The 22806-nt window shown below is 54.1% G+C and overlaps 4 long non-coding RNA genes across 5 annotated transcripts; all 4 read right to left on the bottom strand.

Moving 5' to 3' along the window:
* Nucleotides 1-276: 276 nt before the first annotated feature.
* Nucleotides 277-6719, bottom strand: LOC135313992 (uncharacterized). Its single transcript, XR_010373520.1, has 6 exons — nucleotides 5393-6719; nucleotides 4962-5173; nucleotides 4837-4876; nucleotides 4484-4576; nucleotides 3529-3577; nucleotides 277-563 (listed from the first exon to the last, which is right to left on the bottom strand). It is a non-coding gene; the product is annotated as an uncharacterized LOC135313992 (long non-coding RNA).
* A 424-nt stretch (nucleotides 6720-7143) lies between these two features.
* LOC135314115 (uncharacterized) lies at nucleotides 7144-7862 on the bottom strand. The gene is made up of 4 exons (XR_010373591.1): nucleotides 7559-7862; nucleotides 7427-7467; nucleotides 7285-7334; nucleotides 7144-7176 (listed from the first exon to the last, which is right to left on the bottom strand). It is a non-coding gene; the product is annotated as an uncharacterized LOC135314115 (long non-coding RNA).
* Nucleotides 7863-9393: 1531 nt separating this feature from the next.
* LOC135314114 (uncharacterized) lies at nucleotides 9394-10005 on the bottom strand. Its single transcript, XR_010373590.1, has 3 exons — nucleotides 9691-10005; nucleotides 9559-9599; nucleotides 9394-9466 (listed from the first exon to the last, which is right to left on the bottom strand). It is a non-coding gene; the product is annotated as an uncharacterized LOC135314114 (long non-coding RNA).
* Nucleotides 10006-13395: 3390 nt separating this feature from the next.
* LOC135314113 (uncharacterized) lies at nucleotides 13396-14269 on the bottom strand. Of its 2 annotated transcripts, XR_010373588.1 has the most exons (4): nucleotides 13955-14269; nucleotides 13823-13863; nucleotides 13681-13730; nucleotides 13396-13572 (listed from the first exon to the last, which is right to left on the bottom strand). It is a non-coding gene; the product is annotated as an uncharacterized LOC135314113 (long non-coding RNA). The 2 variants fall into 2 exon arrangements; XR_010373589.1 differs by lacking the exon at nucleotides 13823-13863.
* Between the last annotated feature and the right edge of the window lie 8537 nt (nucleotides 14270-22806).

Below are 22806 nucleotides of genomic sequence, written 5' to 3'. Positions count from 1 at the left end.
CATTGTTATTTTTGTGTGTTTTTTTCTTTTCTTTACTCTGTCTGGTGTGTGTTTTTGTGTTTGTAAGTTTGTGTTTGGTTTTTTTGTTTTTGAGTATTGTGTGAGGTGCTTTTGTGTGTTTGTGGTTGGGTAGGTTGGTTGTTTTATTTGGTATTGATGTTATCAGGGGAAAAAAAAAAAATTTAAAAATAATAAGAGTGGTGCAGCAGTAGGGAATGGCTTTTGGCTCTGGGAGTAATTTTTTTTATTTTCAATGACAACATTTAATTTTTTTAATTTACTCAAAGAGCCAAAAGCCATTCCCTAATGCTGCTTTTTTTCCTTTAATTAGCTCCCATAGAGTTTAAGGGCTACATAGAGCCCTGTCATTAAATCCCACCCACTGGAAATTACACCCCACCCACAAATAACACATAGGAGGCCTGAATAAAACTATGAGACACGTGTTTTCATTTACTTTATTATTGTATTAGTAATGCTCCTTTATTATGCCTCCAGTTTTGGGAAACACCAGACATAAAGCGTGCTTTTCCACCCGTCGCATTCCTCTAGGACCTCTCCAGCTGCAATGTAACAGAGGCATGATGTGCACAACTCCTAACGGCCTTCGTTTCCGTTACTACACCACATTGAGGTTTTCCCGTTCTAAGGATATGGTAACAAAGTGCCCTGCCTCCCCCCACCTAACTGCCCTCGCTGCATGTAAACAACATATGTGTTTCCACAACTTACGATACCTACTATCGCAACGTGTCTTTTCCTCCTCACGCAACTACATTTACTCGGCCTGCCTCACTCCTCTCCCTCCAATACCGGCTTCATCGTTACCCTTATGCATCGAGTCGTTCCTTACCTAGCTTCGCTGCAACACCTCTACGTGCTCGTACACATCTCTACATCCACACTTCGATCTCGTCCTTGCTCCGAGGCTGAGCGGTAGCACTTAGGCCCGTGCAGTTATTTGCTGTTACTAATACAATCGCCGTACTGGACAATGTCTCCTACGCTTAAACCCCTTTTTCCCCCCTGATAAATCCATTTCTACCGTTCGTTCATCCACTGAGCAGTACCCGTCTCCTCTCGTTGCCATAATTCACTTCCCCTGCAAGGATAACTTTACCTCCCTAGGTCCGATACTTGCCATCCCTACTAATTGGGTCGCCTCTTACTCATTAGTATAATTAGAGGACTATTAAGTAACTCCTTTAGGCTCCTAGCAAGCGCTTACCAACTGAGCCTCAGACCCTGTTACCTTAGGCACAAAGCTCGCTCTCCTTATGTAGTCCGCTTACTGCTCTGCTAATATAACTTCTCCTCTTCCAATCCACACTGCCTCTGTGATGCATACTACCGATCGTCTGACAGCACACCTCCTCGCATCTCTGCGGACCTTAGACTTCAACGCCCCTATGACAGACAAACCGGCATCCTTATAACATACGCTAACGACACCAAAGGTACTTCCCTACACCCTACGCATACGCAATGACCGTAAACCCGCATCGTTCTCAAGCTGCCCCGCCTAAACGATGGCCACCTACTCCAACTCCCCGTACCCAAAACCCACCGTATGCGATTTCATCCGCACCAAGCCAGACCTATCATATCGTACATCCCAACATCACCCCTTCAATACCATATACCCAGACAGCACACAAAACCCTATGCCTAGCGGGACAGCCACCCAAACGTGTCTATTACACATTGCCTGACACACTGGCTGTAGAATGCCTATAAACGCTTCAGGAAACCAGCACCAGCCATGGAAGACAAAACCCAGATTCAGGAATCCCCCATCGCTAAGCCTCTTCAAAGACTGCATCTCAGCCCGACAAGAACATCTCCAACAACACCCCACACCACCAAACATCAGACCTCTACTGACACACACATTCAACCCGGCAACCTCACAAAGGTTTCAAACAGACCGCTCATCCGCCCGCCGTGTCTATCGCTCCTTCCTCTCCGCCGAGCCGCTCCACCACCTGTCACCCTGCTCCTCCGGCGCTCCCTGGGAACTCCGCTCCCAGGCGCCTCAAAAAATTGCCCTGCCTGCCAAAACCCCGTCCCAGAGCCTGACCTCCGCCCAAACGTTGGCGATGAACGTCGCCTCGCAGAGCGGCCGGGACCGGGGAAAAAAAACCCCAGCCGGGGGAGAAAAAAAAAAATCCCCCAGCTGGGGTTTTTTTATTCTAATTTTTTTTTAATCCTGTGGAAAAAGTTTGCTGTTAGCTACCACCACCAAACCCAACCCTCAAAACACCGTGAACACCCCACGCCGCACAACCCTATCAAAGGAGGTAGATGCAAAGGACTGCAACATACCAGGGACGCATGTAGTCCCATACCTACGTTCACCCACACAACCCAGGGCCTCAAAAAAGGGCCCTGCCTGCAAAAACCCCGTACCGCCAAGCCTCACAACCCTACCGAAGCACGCATTCAACCCGGCAACCTCACAAAGGTTTCCAACAGACCGCTCATCCGCCCACCGTGTCTATCGCTCCTTCCTCTCCACCGAGCCGGCCCGCCACCTGTCACCCTGCTCCTCCGGCGCTCCCTGGGAACTCCGCTCCCAGGCGCCTCAAAAAATTGCCCTGCCTGCCAAAACCCCGTCCCAGAGCCTGACCTCCGCCCAAACGTTGGCGATGAACGTCGCCTCGCAGAGCGGCCGGGACCGGGGAAAAAAAAACCCAGCCGGGGGAGAAAAAAAAAAATCCCCCGGCTGGGGTTTTTTTATTCTAATTTTTTTTTTTTATTCCTGTGGAAAAAGTTTGCTGTTAGCTACCACCACCAAACCCAACCCTCAAAACACCGTGAACACCCCACACTGCACAACGTTATCAAAGACAGTTTCTACAAAATATATGTCACTACCTGTGTCCCTGGTTCATTTCAAACTACATTCACCCAGAAAACACAGGCAGCCAATATTGACTTCTGCATTCACTCAACCTCACTACGCAAGGATGCGTGAATGTACAGCCAACGATACCACACCGGCTCTAATCGATCACACGCAGCAATGATGTACACGGGCGGATACTTCCACCACGCCGCAGTGGTAGATTAACTATGGACGTTCACTCAACTACAACAGGCAAACAGGGTACAACAAGCACTACATATGTGCAACCGTACAAGACAGCGGAGGTAACTGCCTAGGTACACGCACTCAGCCATACGAGTCACACAGGACAGCTATACAGATACACAACGATGAAGAACTGCACAATAGAAACTACATAGATATGTTCCAACAAACAAGAGCTGGAGGAATCTGTGCAGGCATATACATACACCGATACAACAGTACGTGCATTCAACCGTACAAGTGTCGGAGGAAATTTAGTAGCGTGCAGTCACCCAAAGATGATGGTTACCAAAGGGAGGAACATATATTCCTTCACCTAAAAAAAAAAACCCCACAACAATCCACACTCGATAGCGTTGTCACCACCACATCGCTCCACGAGGACCTACCCCGCAACATCCCCCACCTCACGTGCACCTGGCTTCTCCTCTCACCTGCTCCTTACCCGTGCTGGACTTGGACGGTCACCATCCTTCGCGGCCCCTAGAGATAAAAGCACATAGAGTTGCCATTGCAGTTCCTAAAAAAAATCACCAGCTGCACACCCCTCTTCTCTGCAACCCAGTTCACCTCAAACGCTCTTGTGCCACCTTGCCCTGACTCGACACCCCCGGGCAGGGCGGCTCCAAGCCAAGACACCACAACCACAGACGAACCCTACACGGAACGCCAACAACAACACGCCTCAAAAAACAAGCCGAGTCACTCGGCGAGACCGACGACGCACGTACAGAAAACCTCCATCCGGGAAGAGCACGCGCAGAACCCTAGCGTGCTCCTGGCGCCACGCCAGAAAACGACGAGACCTTCGTGGGCGGGGACAAGCGCTTCCTCTCAAAACTGATGAGATGGATGCACAAGCAAGCAGACGCCTTCAAGACCTCAGCCCCTGAAGATGCAAGGAAGAAGTGCCAGTCCCTAAAAGAGACAGCTAGCTAACAGAGCCGCTCACATGGCCGGGAACGGCGCGGCACAAGACCACCGGCCAGAACCACCCGAGACGCCAAAACGATCCACGCCGGAAGCTTGCGACGCCAAAAGAGAAGCGCCCGATGGGCGCCGTGCCCACGACTAGGGCCTCGCCAGGCCCTAGTAACGCTGCCAAGGCACCCGCCTCGATCCTACGGAACAAAGAACAACCGAGACCCGAGGAAGGTCAAACGCACCCAACACACAGACGCACTACACAACGACACACACAGCCTGGAACCGCCCTGCCCGGGGCACACTGCCGTCATATTTCAGAGGAACCCGCTCCATTCCCCTGCTCAAAGGGGACCGCTTCCTAGACAACCCTCTCCCCTACGCTCTCTTTAAAACCCCTTCCTGCCACAGCCAACCGTGCCGCCCTCGCTCCCCCAAGCCCTTCCCCAGCACCGTTGCCTCAACTTAGCTTTCAAGGGGCCGAGAGTCTCCCTCTTCCCTTCCTTCTGAAGGACAGGCACACGTCACGCCTCCAGTCACCAGCTGCCTCTTCGTCATCTGAAAAATAAAAACAATCACAAGCCCCACACAACAGCCCTGTCAGTCAGCATCCCATCGCTCTACAAAGACCTAGGCCGCTGCATCCGTCTACCTCAGATGCGCCCAGCTGCTCCGCTCACTTGCTCTGTGGCCGTGCCCAACTCACACTATTGTCCTCCCTTCTAGCCCCTAGGGATACCGGGAGACCATGTTACCACCGCACCTCCAAAGGAAGATCTCCCCAGCCCCACGCCCCTCCTCCCTGCAACCCAGCTCACCTCAAACGCACATCCAGTCCCAAGGGCAGCCGCACACAATCTAAAAAACCAAACAGAAGTGTTTCAACCCGCTTGCCGCACAACACCTTGGTACGGCACCGCCGCCCTGACCGCAATCGCCTCACCTTCTCGGACCTCTCGTCGCCATGCGTCGCCTCCCCTCTGATGGCTGATTGTGGCACCTGCAAAAATCCAAGCAGAAAGGCACCTGCTGAGAGGCTGCAGAACTGTCAAGCTACCCACACCAATCCCCGTCTAAGACTCGCACCTTTTCCTCACCAGCTCACCTACCTGGACGCCATCAGATCCAACTGCCCCGTTCAAGCTTGACCACCACCTGCAAGACCCAAACATGGGTTGTTCATGACTAACTGCAAAGCCCCAAAGAGACACATCGCTACTTCAGCGCACCTAACATTGCTCACCCCATGCAGTTCCCCTCCGGTGCCCGGATCCCGCTTGGCCCACCACATGCACCCTCAAATATTATTGCCATATTGCACTCACAGAGCCATCAGTCACCACTTCCTTCTACATACACCACGCACCAACTCACCTGCTTACAGCGCTATCCTCGGCCCTCCTCCGTCGCCCTGCACGACTCCTTCCTTGGCATCTGCAAAAATATCAAACAAGTCCCCTCAATGAACAGCAATAGCTTAGCCATTCCACAGGCCTTGTTCCCAGGTAGCAAGCCCATCGAGAGCCCAGCTAGGCCTGCTCTGCCATCTAAACACCGTAAACCAAGCATTACGCCCGACCCACATCCAAGCCGGAATGTCCTTGAGATGCTCTCTGCTCCGCTGAAGCAGGAGCTCCCTCTCCCAGACAGCTACCATCATCCCCTGGGAGGCCACAAAACACCGTGGGAATTCTTTTTCTCACCCACTGACAACGGCCGCTCGATCTAAAAGGGCCACACATCTTTTCCCCCAAAGAAGCAAGGCACTTTGACACATAAGCCATAGCCTCTCATCTCTCCCGTGCCACCTTGCCCTGACTCGACACCCCCGGGCAGGGCGGCTCCAAGCCAAGACACCACAACCACAGACGAACCCTACACGGAACGCCAACAACAACACGCCTCAAAAAACAAGCCGAGTCACTCGGCGAGACCGACGACGCACGTACAGAAAACCTCCATCCGGGAAGAGCACGCGCAGAACCCTAGCGTGCTCCTGGCGCCACGCCAGAAAACGACGAGACCTTCGTGGGCGGGGACAAGCGCTTCCTCTCAAAACTGATGAGATGGATGCGCAAGCAAGCAGACGCCTTCAAGACCTCAGCCCCTGAAGATGCAAGGAAGAAGTGCCAGTCCCTAAAAGAGACAGCTAGCTAACAGAGCCGCTCACGTGGCCGGGAACGGCGCGGCACAAGACCACCGGCCAGAACCACCCGAGACGCCAAAACGATCCACGCCGGAAGCTTGCGACGCCAAAAGAGAAGCGCCCGATGGGCGCCGTGCCCACGACTAGGGCCTCGCCAGGCCCTAGTAACGCTGCCAAGGCACCCGCCTCGATCCTACGGAACAAAGAACAACCGAGACCCGAGGAAGGTCAAACGCACCCAACACACAGACGCACTACACAACGACACACACAGCCTGGAACCGCCCTGCCCGGGGCACACTGCCGTCATATTTCAGAGGAACCCGCTCCATTCCCCTGCTCAAAGGGGACCGCTTCCTAGACAACCCTCTCCCCTACGCTCTCTTTAAAACCCCTTCCTGCCACAGCCAACCGTGCCGCCCTCGCTCCCCCAAGCCCTTCCCCAGCACCGTTGCCTCAACTTAGCTTTCAAGGGGCCGAGAGTCTCCCTCTTCCCTTCCTTCTGAAGGACAGGCACACGTCACGCCTCCAGTCACCAGCTGCCTCTTCGTCATCTGAAAAATAAAAACAATCACAAGCCCCACACAACAGCCCTGTCAGTCAGCATCCCATCACTCTACAAAGACCTAGGCCGCTGCATCCGTCTACCTCAGATGTGCCCAGCTGCTCCGCTCACCCGGCTGCTCCGTGCCCATTCCGGACGAGGACAAATGCCATCCCCTGCGGCCCCTAGAGATACCACAGGATACACAAAGTTACCATCGCTCTGCCAAAAAAGGAAGAACGAACCACACCAGCCCCACGCCCCTCCTCCCTGCGACCCAGCTCACCTCAAACGCGCATCCAGGCCCAAGGGCAGCCGCCGAACAACCTGCAACGCCAAAGACAAACACTTCAATTGGGTGGCCGTACGACACCTTGCTCTCAAACAACAGCCTGGCCTTCAACCCCCTCACCTCTCCGACCTCTCGTCGGCACGCGGCGTCTCCCCTCCGAAGCCTGCAGGCGGCACCTGCAGGAACCCAAGCAAAAAAAGGACCCGCTCAGGTGCTGCGGGACTCTCAGGATACCCGCACCAACCCCCCCATCTCAGACACGCACCTTTCCCTCGACAGCTCACCTGCCTGGCCTCCATCAGATACGGTCGCCACCTTGAGGCTCGCCCACCACCTGCAAGAGCCAAACGCACGTTGCTCACAACCACCTGCAACGCGGCACCTCAGGACAAATCGCTACGCTTCAGCCCACCCGTCACCGTTCACCCTGTGCGATTCCCCTCCGGTGCCCAGATCCCGCTCGGCTCCTCGCATGCGCCCTCAAAGAAAAAATACCGTAATGGGCTCGTAGAGCCAATCGCCGCATCTTCCCTCTGCATACATCACACACCAACTCACCTGCTGACAGCGCCGTCCTCCATCACCCTGCACGACTCCTCCCTCGGCATCTGCCAAACCAATACCAAACAAGTCACCTGCGTGCACGGCGACAGCTGAACCACAACACAGGTCTCGATCGCATGTAGGAACACCCCTTGAGAGCACAACTAGGGCTGCTCTTAAACATGAGCACAATACATCAAACATCAAGCCCAGCTCACAGACAAGCCGGAACACCCTTGACATGCTATCTGCTCAGCTAGAACTCTAGCTCCCTCTCCCAGACACCTACGGTTGTTCCCTGGGGGCCCACAAAACCCAACAGGAATTACTTCCCTCACCCACCGACAACAGCCACTTGATCTAGGATGGCTGCAAAAGCTCCCCCCCCCTCCCCCCACCCAAGAGCCTGGGCGCATCTACACATGAACCATAGGCTCCCAGCACCAGGCCACCTAGCCCAGACCCTACACCCCCGGGCAGGGCGGCTCCAAGACAAACACAGACCAACGCTACACAGAATGCTACAAGCAAAGCACCCCAAAAGACGAGAGGGAGCTCTCGGAGAGAACGACGACACCCAGACGGAAACCCCCGTCCGGCAAGACCGCCTGCGGGACCCCGACGGTGACGTCGGCAGGCTCTACAGCAACGCCAGAAAACACCAACAGCTTCATGGCCCGTGACAAGCGCTTCCTCTCACAACCGAGACAATAGATGCGCAACCAGCCCAGCTTCAAGACCTAACCGCTTAAGGATACGAGGAAGAAATGCCAGTCCCAAACAACTCACAGCGACAGAATGGCGCCGCTCACGCAGCCGGGAACGATGCCGCCCAAGACGACCGTCCCAGACGCCAGAACGATCCACGCCTGAAGCTTGCGACGCCAGAAGAGAAGCGCCCGATGGGCGCCGAGCCCACGATTAGGGCCTCACCAGGCCCTGGGAATGCTGCCGAGGCACCTGCCTGGCTCCTAAAGAACAAAGAGAGCAACCGAGACCCGAGGAAGGTCGGAGACACCCAACACAACACACACGCTGCACAATAACACACACTGCCTGGAACCGCCCTGCCCGGCACACGTTCCTGTCATGCTGAACAGTAACCCGCTCCTTTTCCCTGCTCAAAGGGGACCGCTTCCCAGACAGCCCGCTCCGCCGTGCCATCTTTCAAACCCCCGCCCTCCCCCGAACCCTTCCCCAGCACCGTTGCCTCAACTTAGCTTTCAGTGGGGTGAGAGTCTCGGTCCATCCATCCTTCAGAAGGACAAGCGCACAGTCAGCCCGCTGCATCGGTCCTCCAGGTGCCAGGTGTCTTTTCATCATCTAAAAAACCCAACAGAAATCCACACGCAGCAGTGCTGTCAGCATCCCGTCACTTACAAAGGAGGTACCCCGCAATATCGCCCACTTCCCATGCACCCAGGTGCTCCGCTCACCCGGCTGCTCCGTGCCCATTCCGGACGTGGACGGTCATCCTCCCTTGTGGCCCCTAGAGATACCACAGGATACACAAAGTTACCATCGCTCTGCCAAAAAAGGAAGAACGAACCACACCAGCCCTTCCTCTCTGCGACCCAGCTCGCCTCAAACGCGCATCCAGGCCCAAAGGCAGCCGGCACACAGCCTGCAAAACCAAAGACAGACGCTTCAACTGAGTGGCCATACGACACCTTGCTCTCAAACAACAGCCTGGCCTTCAACCCCCTCACCTCTCGGACCTCTCGTCAGCATGCGGCGTCTCCCCTCTGAAGCCTGCAGGCGGCACCTGCAAGAACCCAAGCAAAAAACAACCCACTCAGATGCTGCGGGCGTCTCAGGATACCCACACCAACCCCCCCCATCTCAGACACGCACCTTTTTCTTGACAGCTCACCTGCCTGGCCTCCATCAGATCCCGTTGCCATCTTGAGGCTCGCCCACCACCTGCACGACCCAAACGCACGTTGCTCACAACCACCTGCAACACGACACCTTGGGACGAATCGCTACGCTTCAGCCCACCCGTCACCGTTCACCCTGTGCGATTCCCCTCCGGTGCCCAGATCCCGCTCGGCTCCTCGCATGCGCCCTCAAAGAAAAAATACCGTAATGGGCTCGTAGAGCCAATCGCCGCATCTTCCCTCTGCATACATCACACACCAACTCACCTGCTGACAGCGCCGTCCTCCATCACCCTGCACGACTCCTCCCTCGGCATCTGCCAAACCAATACCAAACAAGTCACCTGCGTGCACGGCGACAGCTGAACCACAACACAGGTCTCGATCGCATGTAGGAACACCCCTTGAGAGCACAACTAGGGCTGCTCTTAAACATGAGCACAATACATCAAACATCAAGCCCAGCTCACAGACAAGCCGGAACACCCTTGACATGCTATCTGCTCAGCTAGAACTCTAGCTCCCTCTCCCAGACACCTACGGTTGTTCCCTGGGGGCCCACAAAACCCAACAGGAATTACTTCCCTCACCCACCGACAACAGCCACTTGATCTAGGATGGCTGCAAAAGCTCCGCCCCCCCGCCCCCGCCCAAGAGCCTGGGCGCATCTACACATGAACCATAGGCTCCCAGCACCAGGCCACCTAGCCCAGACCCTACACCCCCGGGCAGGGCGGCTCCAAGACAAACACAGACCAACGCTACACAGAATGCTACAAGCAAAGCACCCCAAAAGACGAGAGGGAGCTCTCGGAGAGAACGACGACACCCAGACGGAAACCCCCGTCCGGCAAGACCGCCTGCGGGACCCCGACGGTGACGTCGGCAGGCTCTACAGCAACGCCAGAAAACACCAACAGCTTCATGGCCCGTGACAAGCGCTTCCTCTCACAACCGAGACAATAGATGCGCAACCAGCCCGGCTTCAAGACCTAACCGCTTAAGGATACGAGGAAGAAATGCCAGTCCCAAACAACTCACAGCGACAGAATGGCGCCGCTCACGCAGCCGGGAACGATGCCGCCCAAGACGACCGTCCCAGACGCCAGAACGATCCACGCCTGAAGCTTGCGACGCCAAAAGAGAAGCGCCCGATGGGCGCCGAGCCCACGATTAGGGCCTCACCGGGCCCTGGGAATGCTGCCGAGGCACCTGCCTGGCTCCTAAAGAACAAAGAGAGCAACCGAGACCCGAGGAAGGTCGGAGACACCCAACACAACACACACGCTGCACAATAACACACACTGCCTGGAACCGCCCTGCCCGGCACACGTTCCTGTCATGCTGAACAGTAACCCGCTCCTTTTCCCTGCTCAAAGGGGACCGCTTCCCAGACAGCCCGCTCCGCCGTGCCATCTTTCAAACCCCCGCCCTCCCCCGAACCCTTCCCCAACACCGTTGCCTCAACTTAGCTTTCAGTGGGGTGAGAGTCTCGGTCCATCCATCCTTCAGAAGGACAAGCGCACAGTCAGCCCGCTGCATCGGTCCTCCAGGTGCCAGGTGTCTTTTCATCATCTAAAAAACCCAACAGAAATCCACACGCAGCAGTGCTGTCAGCATCCCGTCACTTACAAAGGAGGTACCCCGCAATATCGCCCACTTCCCATGCACCCAGGTGCTCCGCTCACCCGGCTGCTCCGTGCCCATTCCGGACGTGGACGGTCATCCTCCCTTGTGGCCCCTAGAGATACCACAGGATACACAAAGTTACCATCGCTCTGCCAAAAAAGGAAGAACGAACCACACCAGCCCTTCCTCTCTGCGACCCAGCTCGCCTCAAACGCGCATCCAGGCCCAAAGGCAGCCGGCACACAGCCTGCAAAACCAAAGACAGACGCTTCAACTGAGTGGCCATACGACACCTTGCTCTCAAACAACAGCCTGGCCTTCAACCCCCTCACCTCTCGGACCTCTCGTCAGCATGCGGCGTCTCCCCTCTGAAGCCTGCGTGCGGCACCTGCAAGAACCCAAGCAAAAAACAACCCACTCAGATGCTGCGGGCGTCTCAGGATACCCACACCAACCCCCCCCATCTCAGACACGCACCTTTTTCTTGACAGCTCACCTGCCTGGCCTCCATCAGATACGGTCGCCACCTTGAGGCTCGCCCACCACCTGCACGACCCAAACGCATGTTGCTCGTGACTGCCTGCAACACGACACCTCAGGACGAATCGCTACGCTTCAGCCCACCCGTCACCGTTCACCCTGTGCGATTCCCCTCCGGTGCCCAGATCCCGCTCGGCTCCTCGCATGCGCCCTCAAAGAAAAAATACCGTAATGGGCTCGTAGAGCCAATCGCCGCATCTTCCCTCTGCATACATCACACACCAACTCACCTGCTGACAGCGCCGTCCTCCATCACCCTGCACGACTCCTCCCTCGGCATCTGCCAAACCAATACCAAACAAGTCACCTGCGTGCACGGCGACAGCTGAACCACAACACAGGTCTCGATCGCATGTAGGATCACCCCTTGAGAGCACAACTAGGGCTGCTCTTAAACATGAGCACAATACATCAAACATCAAGCCCAGCTCACAGACAAGCCGGAACACCCTTGACATGCTATCTGCTCAGCTAGAACTCTAGCTCCCTCTCCCAGACACCTACGGTTGTTCCCTGGGGGCCCACAAAACCCAACAGGAATTACTTCCCTCACCCACCGACAACAGCCACTTGATCTAGGATGGCTGCAAAAGCTCCCCCCCCCTCCCCCCACCCAAGAGCCTGGGCGCATCTACACATGAACCATAGGCTCCCAGCACCAGGCCACCTAGCCCAGACCCTACACCCCCGGGCAGGGCGGCTCCAAGACAAACACAGACCAACGCTACACAGAATGCTACAAGCAAAGCACCCCAAAAGACGAGAGGGAGCTCTCGGAGAGAACGACGACACCCAGACGGAAACCCCCGTCCGGCAAGACCGCCTGCGGGACCCCGACGGTGACGTCGGCAGGCTCTACAGCAACGCCAGAAAACACCAACAGCTTCATGGCCCGTGACAAGCGCTTCCTCTCACAACCGAGACAATAGATGCGCAACCAGCCCAGCTTCAAGACCTAACCGCTTAAGGATACGAGGAAGAAATGCCAGTCCCAAACAACTCACAGCGACAGAATGGCGCCGCTCACGCAGCCGGGAACGATGCCGCCCAAGACGACCGTCCCAGATGCCAGAACGATCCACGCCTGAAGCTTGCGACGCCAGAAGAGAAGCGCCCGATGGGCGCCGAGCCCACGATTAGGGCCTCACCGGGCCCTGGGAATGCTGCCGAGGCACCTGCCTGGCTCCTAAAGAACAAAGAGAACAACCGAGACCCGAGGAAGGTCGGAGACACCCAACACAACACACACGCTGCACAATAACACACACTGCCTGGAACCGCCCTGCCCGGCACACGTTCCTGTCATGCTGAACAGTAACCCGCTCCTTTTCCCTGCTCAAAGGGGACCGCTTCCCAGACAGCCCGCTCCGCCGTGCCATCTTTCAAACCCCCGCCCTCCCCCGAACCCTTCCCCAGCACCGTTGCCTCAACTTAGCTTTCAGTGGGGTGAGAGTCTCGGTCCATCCATCCTTCAGAAGGACAAGCGCACAGTCAGCCCGCTGCATCGGTCCTCCAGGTGCCAGGTGTCTTTTCATCATCTAAAAAACCCAACAGAAATCCACACGCAGCAGTGCTGTCAGCATCCCGTCACTTACAAAGGAGGTACCCCGCAATATCGCCCACTTCCCATGCACCCAGGTGCTCCGCTCACCCGGCTGCTCCGTGCCCATTCCGGACGTGGACGGTCATCCTCCCTTGTGGCCCCTAGAGATACCACAGGATACACAAAGTTACCATCGCTCTGCCAAAAAAGGAAGAACGAACCACACCAGCCCTTCCTCTCTGCGACCCAGCTCGCCTCAAACGCGCATCCAGGCCCAAAGGCAGCCGGCACACAGCCTGCAAAACCAAAGACAGACGCTTCAACTGAGTGGCCATACGACACCTTGCTCTCAAACAACAGCCTGGCCTTCAACCCCCTCACCTCTCGGACCTCTCGTCAGCATGCGGCGTCTCCCCTCTGAAGCCTGCGTGCGGCACCTGCAAGAACCCAAGCAAAAAACAACCCACTCAGATGCTGCGGGCGTCTCAGGATACCCACACCAACCCCCCCCACCTCAGACACGCACCTTTTTCTTGACAGCTCACCTGCCTGGCCTCCATCAGATCCCGTTGCCATCTTGAGGCTCGCCCACCACCTGCACGACCCAAACGCATGTTGCTCGTGACTGCCTGCAACACGACACCTTGGGACGAATCGCTACGCTTCAGCCCACCCGTCACCGTTCACCCTGTGCGATTCCCCTCCGGTGCCCAGATCCCGCTCGGCTCCTCGCATGCGCCCTCAAAGAAAAAATACCGTAATGGGCTCGTAGAGCCAATCGCCGCATCTTCCCTCTGCATACATCACACACCAACTCACCTGCTGACAGCGCCGTCCTCCATCACCCTGCACGACTCCTCCCTCGGCATCTGCCAAACCAATACCAAACAAGTCACCTGCGTGCACGGCGACAGCTGAACCACAACACAGGTCTCGATCGCATGTAGGAACACCCCTTGAGAGCACAACTAGGGCTGCTCTTAAACATGAGCACAATACATCAAACATCAAGCCCAGCTCACAGACAAGCCGGAACACCCTTGACATGCTATCTGCTCAGCTAGAACTCTAGCTCCCTCTCCCAGACACCTACGGTTGTTCCCTGGGGGCCCACAAAACCCAACAGGAATTACTTCCCTCACCCACCGACAACAGCCACTTGATCTAGGATGGCTGCAAAAGCTCCGCCCCCCCGCCCCCGCCCAAGAGCCTGGGCACATCTACACATGAACCATAGGCTCCCAGCACCAGGCCACCTAGCCCAGACCCTACACCCCCGGGCAGGGCGGCTCCAAGACAAACACAGACCAACGCTACACAGAATGCTACAAGCAAAGCACCCCAAAAGACGAGAGGGAGCTCTCGGAGAGAACGACGACACCCAGATGGAAACCCCCGTCCGGCAAGACCGCCTGCGGGACCCCGACGGTGACGTCGGCAGGCTCTACAGCAACGCCAGAAAACACCAACAGCTTCATGGCCCGTGACAAGCGCTTCCTCTCACAACCGAGACAATAGATGCGCAACCAGCCCGGCTTCAAGACCTAACCGCTTAAGGATACGAGGAAGAAATGCCAGTCCCAAACAACTCACAGCGACAGAATGGCGCCGCTCACGCAGCCGGGAACGATGCCGCCCAAGACGACCGTCCCAGACGCCAGAACGATCCACGCCTGAAGCTTGCGACGCCAAAAGAGAAGCGCCCGATGGGCGCCGAGCCCACGATTAGGGCCTCACCGGGCCCTGGGAACGCTGCCGAGGCACCTGCCTGGCTCCTAAAGAACAAAGAGAACAACCGAGACCCGAGGAAGGTCGGAGACACCCAACACAACACACACGCTGCACAATAACACACACTGCCTGGAACCGCCCTGCCCGGCACACGTTCCTGTCATGCTGAACAGTAACCCGCTCCTTTTCCCTGCTCAAAGGGGACCGCTTCCCAGACAGCCCGCTCCGCCGTGCCATCTTTCAAACCCCCGCCCTCCCCCGAACCCTTCCCCAACACCGTTGCCTCAACTTAGCTTTCAGTGGGGTGAGAGTCTCGGTCCATCCATCCTTCAGAAGGACAAGCGCACAGTCAGCCCGCTGCATCGGTCCTCCAGGTGCCAGGTGTCTTTTCATCATCTAAAAAACCCAACAGAAATCCACACGCAGCAGTGCTGTCAGCATCCCGTCACTTACAAAGGAGGTACCCCGCAATATCGCCCACTTCCCATGCACCCAGGTGCTCCGCTCACCCGGCTGCTCCGTGCCCATTCCGGACGTGGACGGTCATCCTCCCTTGTGGCCCCTAGAGATACCACAGGATACACAAAGTTACCATCGCTCTGCCAAAAAAGGAAGAACGAACCACACCAGCCCTTCCTCTCTGCGACCCAGCTCGCCTCAAACGCGCATCCAGGCCCAAAGGCAGCCGGCACACAGCCTGCAAAACCAAAGACAGACGCTTCAACTGAGTGGCCATACGACACCTTGCTCTCAAACAACAGCCTGGCCTTCAACCCCCTCACCTCTCGGACCTCTCGTCAGCATGCGGCGTCTCCCCTCTGAAGCCTGCGTGCGGCACCTGCAAGAACCCAAGCAAAAAACAACCCACTCAGATGCTGCGGGCGTCTCAGGATACCCACACCAACCCCCCCCATCTCAGACACGCACCTTTTTCTTGACAGCTCACCTGCCTGGCCTCCATCAGATACGGTCGCCACCTTGAGGCTCGCCCACCACCTGCACGACCCAAACGCATGTTGCTCGTGACTGCCTGCAACACGACACCTCAGGACGAATCGCTACGCTTCAGCCCACCCGTCACCGTTCACCCTGTGCGATTCCCCTCCGGTGCCCAGATCCCGCTCGGCTCCTCGCATGCGCCCTCAAAGAAAAAATACCGTAATGGGCTCGTAGAGCCAATCGCCGCATCTTCCCTCTGCATACATCACACACCAACTCACCTGCTGACAGCGCCGTCCTCCATCACCCTGCACGACTCCTCCCTCGGCATCTGCCAAACCAATACCAAACAAGTCACCTGCGTGCACGGCGACAGCTGAACCACAACACAGGTCTCGATCGCATGTAGGAACACCCCTTGAGAGCACAACTAGGGCTGCTCTTAAACATGAGCACAATACATCAAACATCAAGCCCAGCTCACAGACAAGCCGGAACACCCTTGACATGCTATCTGCTCAGCTAGAACTCTAGCTCCCTCTCCCAGACACCTACGGTTGTTCCCTGGGGGCCCACAAAACCCAACAGGAATTACTTCCCTCACCCACCGACAACAGCCACTTGATCTAGGATGGCTGCAAAAGCTCCCCCCCCCTCCCCCCGCCCAAGAGCCTGGGCGCATCTACACATGAACCATAGGCTCCCAGCACCAGGCCACCTAGCCCAGACCCTACACCCCCGGGCAGGGCGGCTCCAAGACAAACACAGACCAACGCTACACAGAATGCTACAAGCAAAGCACCCCAAAAGACGAGAGGGAGCTCTCGGAGAGAACGACGACACCCAGACGGAAACCCCCGTCCGGCAAGACCGCCTGCGGGACCCCGACGGTGACGTCGGCAGGCTCTACAGCAACGCCAGAAAACACCAACAGCTTCATGGCCCGTGACAAGCGCTTCCTCTCACAACCGAGACAATAGATGCGCAACCAGCCCGGCTTCAAGACCTAACCGCTTAAGGATACGAGGAAGAAATGCCAGTCCCAAACAACTCACAGCCACAGAATGGCGCCGCTCACGCAGCCGGGAACGACGCCGCCCAAGACGACCGTCCCAGACGCCAGAACGATCCACGCCTGAAGCTTGCGACGCCAAAAGAGAAGCGCCCGATGGGCGCCGAGCCCACAATTAGGGCCTCACCGGGCCCTGGGAATGCTGCCGAGGCACCTGCCTGGCTCCTAAAGAACAAAGAGAACAACCGAGACCCGAGGAAGGTCGGAGACACCCAACACAACACACACACGCTGCACAATAACACACACTGCCTGGAACCGCCCTGCCCGGCACACGTTCCTGTCATGCTGAACAGTAACCCGCTCCTTTTCCCTGCTCAAAGGGGACCGCTTCCCAGACAGCCCGCTCCGCCGTGCCATCTTTCAAACCCCCGCCCTCCCCCGAACCCTTCCCCAGCACCGTTGCCTCAACTTAGCTTTCAGTGGGGTGAGAGTCTCGGTCCATCCATCCTTCAGAAGGACAAGCGCACAGTCAGCCCGCTGCATCGGTCCTCCAGGTGCCAGGTGTCTTTTCATCATCTAAAAAACCCAACAGAAATCCACACGCAGCAGTGCTGTCAGCATCCCGTCACTTACAAAGGAGGTACCCCGCAATATCGCCCACTTCCCATGCACCCAGGTGCTCCGCTCACCCGGCTGCTCCGTGCCCATTCCGGACGTGGACGGTCATCCTCCCTTGGGGCCCCTAGAGATACCATAAAGGCACACAAAGTTACCATTGTGGTTCCAAGAAAGGTCACTGGCTCCATGCTCCTCCTCTCTGTGACCCAGCTCACCTGAAAGACACATCCAATTCTAAAGGCAGCCTGCACACATCCTCAATAACCAGAGACAAATGCTTCAACTGAGTTGCCGGATAAGACTTTGCTATTAAACATCTGGCCTTCAACTGCCTCACCCTCTCCAATGTCTCATCACCACAGCATATCTATCTCCCTCACAAAGCCTACGTGGAGTGTACGTAAAGACCTAAGGAAGAAATTACATGCTGAGATACTGCCCAGAACAGCAACCTACCCACACTGAATCCCCTTCTCACACTCATTTTCTTTGACAGCTTGCCTGCCCGGGCTTTGTAGTTCCACCTATCACCTTGAGGCTCACCCACCACCTGTAACATACAAGTAACTCGGGTCACTTTTAACTTTGCCATCAATACAACGCCTCAAAAGGAGCCCCTACGTCAGCGTACCAATTGCGTCTCACCTTCCCTGACTCCCCTCCCGTGTCCAGATCGCACTTGGATTATTCCTTACTGTCTTCAAACCCTCTTAAACCAGAGGGTCATTCAGCCATCAGTCACATCTACCCTCTATATACGACATACTGGCCTACCTTCTTACAGCATTTCCCTTGTTTTCTTCTGTTACTCTGCACAACTCCTCCTCTGCATGTGGAAAATAGAACATAGAAGTCACCTGAATGCACAGCAATAGCTTAACCAATCCACAGGTCTCGTTCCCATGTAGGAACACCATCTAGATCCCAACTACCGCCTGCCATTAGAAAATACATTAAATTGACTATTAAACCCTACACATGTACAAACCTGAGGACCATTAAGATGTAATCTCGGCTAGCACTCTAGCTGCCAGCTACAGTCACCCCCTTAATATCTACAAAATACTATAGAAGTTACTGTCCGTTTGCATTGCCTTTAGCTATTAGCTCTACAAAAGGCTACACAGGATTTTACAGAAGTCTATGGATATTGACTATAGACTTGTATTACTCTTTCCACAAAGAAACAGCATATATAAGTTCCCATATATAAATGCATATGGAATGCTCACTCTAATCCCTACCACATTTTCTTATTACTAATACCATTAAGACTTATTTTCAACACCTTCTAGATTATACAAGAAAGCTTATGAACATAACCCCAAGATTTATTCTTTGATAAAATAAGTAACTCCAACAATAAAACAAATAAGGTTACAATTAAGAAAAAAAGCAAAAAACCCACAACAATACATTATTAAGCCATCTTACCACTCCAATACACTATTAGATGACCAAAAATATAGTAAGTTTAGACACTAATGATATTTCAGATTTAAATGCCACCAAACCTTACTGAGTTTTAAAACCCTTACCTCTGACAAACATCTACTTTTCTTTAAATAGCAAAACACATGTATCAAAAAAAATTATATGTCTCAAAAATTACAATTAAGTAAAGGAATACCAGAGAAGCTCAGAAGGGAAATGACCTCTCTGCCCAGGGGCTGTGGCTCTTATACCCTGGCCCCTGCCCACCATCCTTCCCACAATCACCTGGGAAAGGGGAGGGGTGAACCACTGCAGAGTATAAAGGCAGCTGAAGGAACAGCAGGGAGTTTTCTGAAATGCTGTATGTTTACAGCATGGAAAAAGATAACAATAGTAGGGTTTACTGCAATTGCAGTACTATTTCTTTTTCTACAACTACTTATATCAGGTATGTGACCAGGTAGGAAACTGAACTTCATTTTGCTGGGATGTACGTAGGAAAAAAACATGTGGTGCTGGTTTTTCTTAGAAGAGCAGCTCCTTGAATGCATTAGCATTGTTATAACTGATAATTGTGTGTTTTACTTTGCTCTAAAAGAAGGGGAAAAAAGCCCACTCTAGGGTTATGGTTTCTTTCTAGCAAAAGCACACATACTACCTACACACTAGCAGAGCTATAGCCTAGATTGCACTGAATGACAAAGCAGAATTAAATCTCTGGTTCAAATTAAATTACTTATTGTAATTTATTACTAATTTGAAGTAACTTTGACACTCTTAACCTCATTTCCTTAAGAGACTGATACCAGTCTCAAAGGACAAAAATTAAAAAGGGAAATACAGGAATTGTCTCAGAGGTTATAAGAGGCATCTTAATTAATATATAAGCAGTATATATAATATATAACTATATATAATATCGAAGTAGCTAAATTAAGAATAAATGGGGAAGTGCAACTAAAACTCATTGAGACACGTGTTATCAATAGATCAATAGCATTAAAACACACAGACAAAATTTAAAAAGTGGTGGTGTTAAGGAAACTATGAAGGATTACTATTATTGCAGTAAATATGGTAACAGTCGACAAAAAGAACACAATAAAAGCAGCAGTGGTTAGGGTAACAAGGGGGAAAAATTTAAAGTGATTGAATAAGGAGTTCAGCTATCTCAAAAGGGGAAAGCGTTCTTCCTTGTGAGTTTGCAGGGCTTGTGGAGGGGGCTTTAAAGGAGGTTTGAAGGGGAAGGGCTATAGCCAGTCTTGCTAGAGAGGAGCCATTGGGTGGCATGCCAAGCTCGGGTCAAATCGATATCCCAGCTTGAGCGTGTCTACGCCAATACATGCAGCACGGCTGCCGTACGGCAGGAGGTAGAGGCTGTTGTGCAGCAGGATAGCTGTGACTTCTTTGCCGTCGCAGACATTGTGGAACCATAGAATGTCCTGGGTCAGAAGGGACCCACGAGGCTTGGAGTCCAACTCCTTTCCCTGCACAGGACCATCCCAAGATCACACCTTGTCTCTGAGGGCATTGTCCTAGTGCTTCTTTAATATTGTCAGGTTTGGGGCTGTGACTGCCTCCCTGGGGAGCCTGTTCCAGTGTTCCGTTGCTCTCTGGGTGAAGGACCTTTTCCTAATGTCCAACCTAAACCTCCCCTGGCCCATCTTCCTGCCATTCCCTCGGGTCCTATTGTCGGTCACCGGAGAAAAATAATTGGCGCCTGTGCCTCCTCCACCCATTGTGAGGCAGCTGTAGACTGAGATGAGATCTCCCTTTCTCTACGCTGAATGAATCAAGTGACTTTAGTACTGTTCAGTACTCTTTCTCACCATACAGTTTCCCTCCAGATGCTGTAGGATGCCTCGTACGATTCGAGTGCTGCGATGGATGGCTATAACCTCTTAAGAAGGGTTAGGCAAGGAAGGAGATGTGGTAGGGTGGCTCTGTATGTTAGGTAGTGTTTTGGTTGTAGAGAGCTCAGCAATTGGGAGGATGAGGTTGACCGCTTACGGATAAGGATGAGGGGAAAGGCCAACAAGGCTGATATCCAGCTGGGGGTCCGCTGTAGGCCACCTGACCGTGACGAAGAGGTAGATGAAGAATTCTACAGACAGCTAGAAGAACTCTCGCTATGGCTACCCCGTATTCCCACAGGGGATTTGCGCTTATCAGATGTCTGCTGGGAAGAAAACGCAGCAGAGAGGAAACTGTCTAGGAGATTCATGGAGCGCTTGGAAGGTAACTTTCTGATGCAGCTGGTAAATGAGCCTATCAGGGGAGATGCCTCGGCTCAGCTGCTGTTTATAAAACCAGAGAAGGACCGGTGGGAGATGCGGAGGCTGGAAGCCCTCTTCCACTTAGCAACTGCAATGTGATAGAATTCCTGAGGCTTGGCAAAATAAGGAAGGGGGCCAGCAAAACCTTTACTGTGGACTTGTGGAGGGCAGGTTTTGGACTTTTCAGGATGCTGGCTGAAAGGCCTAAGGAGTCCTGGAAGGTGGGACGTCCTTCAGGAAGGAAGTCTGGAAGGTGCAGGATGAGGTTGTCCCTGTGTGCAGTAAGACAAACGGGCAGGGAAGATGACAGGCCTGGCTGGACAGGGAGCTTTTGCTGTGGCTCGGCGGGGGAAAAAAGGAGAGCTTACGGCTTTTGAAGAATAGGTAGGCAGGTCAGAAACAGAACATGGAGCTTCTTAGTCCAATTGGAGAGCACATCAGGAAGGCAAAAGCCCAGCTAGAACTCACCTGGCCACTGTTTTTAGAGATAAAACATACTTTTACAAATACGCTAACAGCAGAAAGAGAACCAAGGAGAAACTCCATCCTCTATTGCGGGGGAATGCTGCTGCTGAAGAAACAGTTGATGTACTTGATGCCTTCTTGGCCTCAGTCTCTAGTAGTCAGGCTGTTTATTACCAGGAAAACAATGGTTCACCTTCAGTGTGCTCAGCAGCCATGTACGGGATGACCAAGGGATCGGGGCCAGACACCGCAGGTTCTTGAAAGGCAGGTTCTGCTGACCAACCCGGTCTCCTTCTACAGCTGTGTGACCGATCTAGTGGATAAGGGAAAGGCTGTGGATGTTATTTTCCTGTACTTCAGTAAAGCCTTTGACACTGTCTCCCGCAGTATTCTGGAGATGCTGGTGGTTCCTAGCTTGGACAGGTGTATGCTTTGCCAGGTACAAAACCGGCTGGATGGCTGAGCCCAAAGAGTTGCGGTAACAGGAGTTAAATCCAAATCGTGCCTGCTCATGAGCACTGTCCCCCAGGGTCAGCTTTGGGACCAATCTTGTTCCATATCTTTATCAATGATCTGGACGAGGGGACAGCGTACCTTTGGTAAGTTTGCAGATAACACCAAGTTGGATGGGAGTGTTGATCTGCTTGAGGGTAGGAAGGCTCTGCAGAGCAATCTGGACAGGCTGGACCCATGGCCTGAGGTCAATTCTATGAGACTTAACAAGGCTGAGGGCTGGGTCCTGTGCTCTGGGCACAATGACCCCACGTGCTGCTACAGGCTTGGGAAGACGGACGGCTGAACGTGAGCTGGTGGTGTGCTTGGGTCACTGAGGAGGCCGATGGCATACTGACCTGTATCAGGAATAGCGTGGCACGCAGGAGTAGGGAAGGGATCGTACCCCCATACGTGGCACTAGCGAGGCCACATCAGTATCGTGTTCCCTTTCAGGCCCCTTGGTACAAAAAAGATGTTGAGTGGCTGGAGCATGTCCAGACAAAGGTGGTAAAGCTGGAGAAGGGTCTGGAGAATGTATCTTACATGGAGCAGCTGAGGGAACTGGGGTTGGTGGTTTTGGTTTTGGGGTTTTTTTAGGTTGGTTTGTTTGTTTGTTTGTTGTTTTTTGTTGTTTTTTTTTTTTACAGAATGATGGGGGTTGGAAGGGACCTCTGGAGATCATCTTGTCCACCCCCCGC

This window comes from Phalacrocorax carbo, chromosome 6 (assembly GCF_963921805.1).
Source record: "Phalacrocorax carbo chromosome 6, bPhaCar2.1, whole genome shotgun sequence".
Classification (NCBI taxonomy): Eukaryota; Metazoa; Chordata; class Aves; order Suliformes; family Phalacrocoracidae; genus Phalacrocorax; species Phalacrocorax carbo.
The sequence above is the reverse complement of the archived record's forward strand: the minus strand, read 5'-3'. Positions and strand labels throughout refer to the sequence as shown.